Consider the following 7,266-nt stretch of genomic DNA (forward strand, 5'->3'; position numbering starts at 1 on the left):
CTATCATAAAATCATTAAAAAACAGTATTTTTTGGTTAGTTTTTATCATTTTTCTTAATATTAGGACTTAAAAATGGATAAATCCAATAAAAAAACAATAAAGCTATGTTTTTCAATGGATTTTCTTAATTATTGGATTTTGACTTTTCTTTTTTAGCGTATTTTGTTATTTTCTTTGAATTTTTCAATAAACAGGTCAAAAATTAATAATAAATAGCAAAAGAGCTTAGATGGAAAAATTGAAGATACGTTGATGATCAGAAGAAACAAAAAAATTTGGCAAATGGGAGAGGGAAGCCTAAATTAGGCGGCCATACCTACTTTTGCGGACAGGCACAAAAAATTTCAATCAAATCGGCAAATGGAAGCGGGAAGCCTAAATTAGGCGGCCATACCTACTTTTGCAAAATTCCAGAATGAGCTACAGGAATCCAATTGGGGAAATTTTTGAGTCTAACATAGATTTCACGACCTAGTAGGACTAACAGGGAAATTTGGGGAAAAATGGTTCGGGAAGTCCGAGTATAGATACCCAAGGTAGTCTAAAATCACCTCATTTCTACTTGTCGCCTTTGGAGAGAGAGCTTTTCGACCTTCTTCGCACGCATTTTATGGAGTCCATAGTGCTGGTTTTCAGCATTGTCTCACACAAGACGTGAGGGGTAAGTTCTATACTTATCATTGATCCATTCTGTACGGTCGGTAGCTAGTTTAAACCCCTGGAAAAAACCCTAGAATCCGAGCAGTTCATAAAGACCTAGACCAAAAATTGACCGTAGCATCGTGTCAGCTCAACCAAATCAGACGAGACTTGAACTACAGCATGCCCCTAGATAATAGAACACTTCTATATCAACAGTTGACCATTCGGCAAGGATCGAGGGGGATCCCAAGTAGAAAAGCTAGGTTTTTGGCAGATGCCATAATTGTATTCTGACTCCACAGATAGTTTATATACTGGGTATATATACAATGTATATGGTTGGTTTCATAAAATCAATCAAGCCAAGCCCTCGAAAAGCAGAAAACAGCTCAAAGGTTACAAAGCGTCAAATCCCGGGGGATTCAGTCTATATACAAAACGGGATGCCACCTGCGAGCGGACAACTTTGATAAAACCCCTAGATACGACTCATATTAGGGAATATGACCCCCCTTTCTACGCTTATATGACAATCAATGAAAAAAACTATCACACCCTTGTCTTACATATAAAATTTAGGTCTCACATGATCTAATTCAGTAAAACCAGTCAAAGAGTCTATAGCATAGTGGGACAGGCAATGTACTAAGGAACCACTTCTGTTGATAACTAGATGTACCCTCAATGTGTCTTAGTTTGACTTTCAAACTATGTGCCCGATCAACCTGAAATTTGGCTACTCCTCCAATTTTGACCCATCCAAAGCTAGTTTAACTCAACCCTTGACCTACTCCTAATGAGCCCTTATCGATGATCGATTTGATGCAATTTTTTTTGTGTGGCCTTATAAAAATCTTCCCCTAAATTCATCCGAGTTCTAGTGCACATCGGTGACCAGTCATTACAAGTAATCAACCCAGGTACCCCCCCCCCCCCCATAAATATGATACCCCCTCCCTTATTTTTAGGCTTGGGAGATAAATTATTGGGGGCCTGCCCCTACCTTATACGCTTATGTAACATCTAAAAAAAAACCCCTCCCCTACACTCGTTGGTACGGTTAAGTTCTCCATGGTGAATCCCCCGGGCGTCAAATTTGACATACGAAGTCAAATTGACTCCAAATGGGCCAAAATTGGATGAGTCGCTTAAGGACTATGTAGCGGACAAGTCCATAGCCTCAAAAGTGACTAACCAACTCCACAGGCTATGTAATCACAAAAATCGATGATTTCAGAGTCGACAAAGCATAAAGTGATGCCGGCAAGATGAAACTTTACCAAATTCAATTTAGGACTTGTTTTAGGTGTATAGAATATGTTTACATCAAAATTTTCAAGTTTTGTAAAAAATTATTGACTGCTGTAAATAATCACGATTATTTACTTTTGCAAATTTTTGGCTTGAAAATGATACCATCACCTCACATATCGCGTATATACACCTATTACATGCCACATTTCAAGCATGAGCCAAAATGATCAATGATAACTTGGAAAATTGTCAAAAAACGCAAAGAAGTCCTTTCAAACCAATTTCTAAGGTATGAGTCACATTTTTTGATCCAAATCACCTCATATTTCATACACAGGGTCAACATCATGCCTAGAACCAAGTTGCACAAAAAAATGTTCATTTTGATGAAAAAGTTAATAATTGCGATTATTTACTTTTTTACCAAGATGGGAAAAATTTGCAACTTTCCCATCATGGGACAAGAGTACATGATGTCCTAAGCCCACTAACAAAGTTTGAACAAATTTGGAGCTCAAAATCTCAAAATTTCTTTATATTTACTGTTTCAGAGACTGAAAGCCAAAATCTGGCACCATTCTCACCCTATGCACTCAAATGAGTCCACACTTCACTCAGAGTATCTAATTGATATGTATTTCAAGCCTATGATGCCAAAATTACAAAAAGTTGAAAAAATTCATCACCTATAAATAATCGCGATTATTTACTTTTGTTGCAAATTTGCAAGAGAGAAGATAAGGTAGACGAGCACACGAGCAGATAAGCATAATGAATGATTTGAAGCAGCGCATGAGCAAAGTAGTGTATGACCATGTATTGAAAGAGGATAAATTTGACACCATGAGTCAAGATGTATGTGACATGAAAAATGTATGCAAAAACAAGTCTTCGGCTGATGTATGTGGTAGCAATGTGGTTCCTAATTCTTCCCTGATGCAAGCTATGGCTCAAACAAAGAATGTTGAGAATGTGGATGTAGAGGAGTTGAAGAAACATGAGCGATGTTCCAAAAAAATTATTATTTGTGGAATTTCAAAAAGAAGTTAAGAGACACCTCCTCCTCTTGCCATTGTTATCAAAGATTTCTTCAAAACCCACTTTGACATGTCAGGAGTTATGTTTTTCGAAGCACATAGAGTGGGTAAGCAAGGAGCACCTTGTTTGAAAGAACGGCGAATTGTATGCACCATGTTGAATGATGTTACCATATACATGTGGTAATGATGTGTGTGAGCACACTTAGGACTGTTGAGACATTTTTTTTCCTTCATTAGGAGGTTTTTCCCTCGTGCAATGTATATACGCCCATCATTCTAGGGCTATCTATTATTCCATTTCACACTAAGTAATACACTCTCTGTTGTGTTCCTTGAGCTTCCTTCGTATTCTCCAAGCTGTGTGTGGTTTTCTGCAACCCTAATTTCAATAATTGATATCAGAGCAGGTTGCATTCTCCCGGGCTTTAGTCGCCAGCAGCTCCAACTCATGCCTGCTCACTTTGTCCAATTTGTGTGAGCTTTGGTGAGCATTCGTAGGTTGATAAAAATTTTGGGATAGCTCAAAGAGCTAGGTTTTCTTAGAATTTTTATTTGGGCTCATTTTGGCCTCTACAGACAGTACTGCACATGTTATTTTGTCATTTGTGCAAAAATTCTGTCAGTGCCGTTTTCTGCATAAGAGGTCCCTTACAGTCTTCTACGGTTTGTGCTATATAGCACATGTTGTTTTTGCTTTCCTTCTCTTCTATTCCGGTAGTTTTCGCATCAGGTGAAGCATTTACCATGGCTGACAACAACACAAACGTGTTCAAGATGTTTGTTGCTTAGGATAGATAGGATGGGGACAATTACAATATATGGACTTATATGATGCAACGTGTTCTTGTGTCAAATGGAGTTTGAAACATTGTGCAGGGCATTGATGTACGTCCTGGTTCTGAGGATACATGCGATGTTGAGGATGTTGCAGGTCTTGCTGCAAGGATTGCTACTGTAAGAATTGTTTTACCTACGGTAGAACAAGCTCATTGGGATGTAGAAGATACACAGACTCATGCATTGATTGCGTTGTCTGTGGTGAAGCGCACTATTACTCCTCACATTCGTTCAACAAAATCTACAAAACAAGCTTGGGATATTTTGGCTGGTGTTTATGCAACTCAATGAGGCAAAAATTGCATTGTTTTGTGTAAAGTGTTAGGTTTAATGGCCATGTGGCCGGTCGCCCATCACTAACTGCTATTGACCCTAAGTGTACAACTATCCACTTGTTTGAGCCACTAACACTAATTCTAGTGTGTATTGTGCTTGTGTGTATATTTGGATAAATAAAGATTGTTAATTGAGGCGATGTCAATTAACAAAAGCTGCTAAAGATCGAAGACGTGTAAATGCACATTGAGGATGAATGCAAAGAAGGAGTGAAGATTGGAGTTACACATTTTTTACATTTTTCAAAATGGCCATGTATTGTAAATTCTTGATTTATTTCAAGCCATTGTAATATTTAAAATGTGTTACGGGCTCAATGGGAGTTCCAAGTTGTAAAGATCAGTTCAGTTAATGTGCCTCGGTTGTAGATTTAGTAAGTGGTGGAGTCTTAAAGGCCTTGGGTGCCCGGACATTGCATATTTTACCCTAGGTATATAAGGCAATGTGTAAAAGAAATTAGGGCTCTCAAGCTCATTTGTTGAGACCACTCTTTAGTGAGAGCTCATGAGGTGTGTGGCTATGGAGTCCTTCAGCTTATGCTTACTCATGTGACTTGATTAACACTAATCAATGCTTAATTCTCTTTCACTATGCCTCTCTCATACTTCTTGTGATTGCTAATGATGCTTTGATTGGCTAGATCGTAACTAATTAGTGGTGAATCCCTCTCTAATCTTGTGTGATTGCCCTCTTTTACTTGTGTGTGTATGTAGATTTGATTGGAGTGTGGTGCTCAATAGATCTATGTGTGTGTGCTTGTGATTAGTGTGTTGCATGATAGGATTAGTGTTGTGTGCGTCTTGCAATCGTTAGTGTGTGTGATTGGGCTGATTTGAGGTGGAGGGAAGTGGATGTGAAGATTGCCAATCATTGTGGCTTAGCTCCTCCATAGGCCAAGACTCAACTTACCTCATAGAGTCACCATTTGTATTGCCATGATTAGCTCACTAATCGTGTGAATGTTTCCATGCCCTAGCCAGGTACCTATCTCTCCAGATTGATAATTTTGTTGGTCATTGGAGCTATGCAACGATGGTACCCCCAACATTTGGCGCCCTTCCTGGGGATGACGGCCTGCGTTAATGTAATTGTGACATAATTGGATTTGTTTCCTCACTAATTTCTTCACTCATTTCACTTGTATGTTTATGGTTTTGTGGATTTTGGATGTGTGTGCATGAAGCAACGTGTTCATTTTTTCCTAATTTGTTACCATATCTTGCTAATTGTGTGTCTACACACTCTAGTTTCACACTAACCCCTTGCTAATTTCAATAACTTTTGCTAGCTTACACACTAATTTTCTACTAAGGATTGGAACTTTCAACTGTTCAACCGATCTTCATTGGAAAGGTAAACAAGGTGGTATTCTCGACCTCCCTAGAATTTAAACATGTGTAGAGATTCCATGATGATATCATGTCAATGCTATGTTATGCTATGCTAATTAACACCATGTCTATGCTATGATATACTATGCTACTTACACCATGTTGATGCTATGTTATGTTTTGAAAATTTTTAAAATGTTCATTTTCATGTCGTCGTTATGCCGAAATTTTTCAGATTTGGAGGCGTATGGAATTGACAAATTCAATTGCTAATTGGTGAATGTACATTGCTAATTGTGTGCCTAATTGATCTAAATGCATGCTTGAATGGTCAATTGCAAGTGTGTGTGCACTAAAATCAAGTGTGTGTGCATTCTAATTGAGTGTGTGTGTATGCCTAAATTTAGGTCATTAGGAAAAAGATGGACTCTCCATGGGCCTCTTTGATTAAGGGGAGGTTAAGAACTAGCCAATGGGGTGAGAGCTGGGATATCACCTAGAGCCTCAAGAATATTAGGCATGTCATATGTTGTCCCCTTTTCTCTTGTGGTTTTCCAAGTCATAAGTGGTTTCTCAAGCCATTACCATGGTTTAAGTGGGCCAAGGGTGTTCAGTTCCCTCTCGTAAGTCATATTGCCCATTAATCTAAATGCAAAATTGGCAAAGGAAAGTATAATATATACGAAGGCTTTAAGGCTTTTTGGGGCGTGCAAATGAGCTCAGCCAATCATTGTTGCCCACTTATATTCAAATAAAGCATCGCCTTCATGGGACACTATCTGAGGCAGCTCTGCAGGAGGACCATGCTACCCACTTATATTTGAATAAAGCCTCGCCTTCATGGGCCGTTGCCTGAGACAGAAGTGCAAAAGGAACGGTCGCAGAAGATGCTTCGCAAGTGCATGCAGCTCCATCCCTCCCTTCCTCCTAGCGTCATCTGCATTAACTCCCTCCTTGCCTCAGAGCGCACGCGGCCTTCTCCCATTCACTGAACCTGCAAGGTTTGCCGCGTACCGATGAAGCTGCTTGACATGCTTAATACGCATGCACTTCTTACTGGTCCACCTTGCCTTGAGGTTATGTGCTCCCATGGCTCCACGCTATACGCTCCATAGGGCTCCAGCCTGTCACAGTTTTGCTTCGTCGGTTACCCTTTATAAGCTAATTGCCTAGAGCTCACGAACAAAAAAAAATTATTTAACTTGTTTTCGAAAGCCTTCCTTTGAAAATTATACCATTTCAAAATTTGAAAATTTATTTAACTTGTTTTCAAAAGCTTTCCTTTGAAAATTATACCATTTCAAAATTTGAAAGCTGCCACACGGACCAATCAAATTGGCAAACTGACTTTTGCAAGTGCTTTTGAGGCAGAAAGGTATTATCAACCTAATTTCAAGAAAAGTCATATATATCTTTCTTCAATATGAGAGCTTTTTATATGAGGTGTTGCATTTAAGAGCCTAAAAACCACCATTGACCCTAGTAGTAGTTTTCTATGTCCCCCAAGGGCCAACAATTTAGTAGCTAATCCCTTAAAATTAGGGATCCTTACAAGGCCCATGGGGAGTCCAGATTTTTCCTAATGTATGTGTGCACTATTTTGCCCTTGTTTGTGCACCTAAAAATCAATGTGTGCTTAATGATTTTTCAATTGTGATGATTGATTTGTGTTGTGGTCATGCCTAACTAGAGATTTGTGAATTCAAATTGCAATTTCGACAAGATTAACCCTTTTGTGTGCGCACTTAAAAATTGGTAAAAACTGCCAATTATTAGTGTGTGTGTGTGTGCCTAAAAAGTGCTTAATGTGCATGATTAATTCAAT

The sequence above is a fragment of the Adiantum capillus-veneris genome, chromosome 19, assembly GCF_014529385.1.
Source record: "Adiantum capillus-veneris isolate H3 chromosome 19, ASM1452938v2, whole genome shotgun sequence".
Taxonomy (NCBI): domain Eukaryota; kingdom Viridiplantae; phylum Streptophyta; class Polypodiopsida; order Polypodiales; family Pteridaceae; genus Adiantum; species Adiantum capillus-veneris.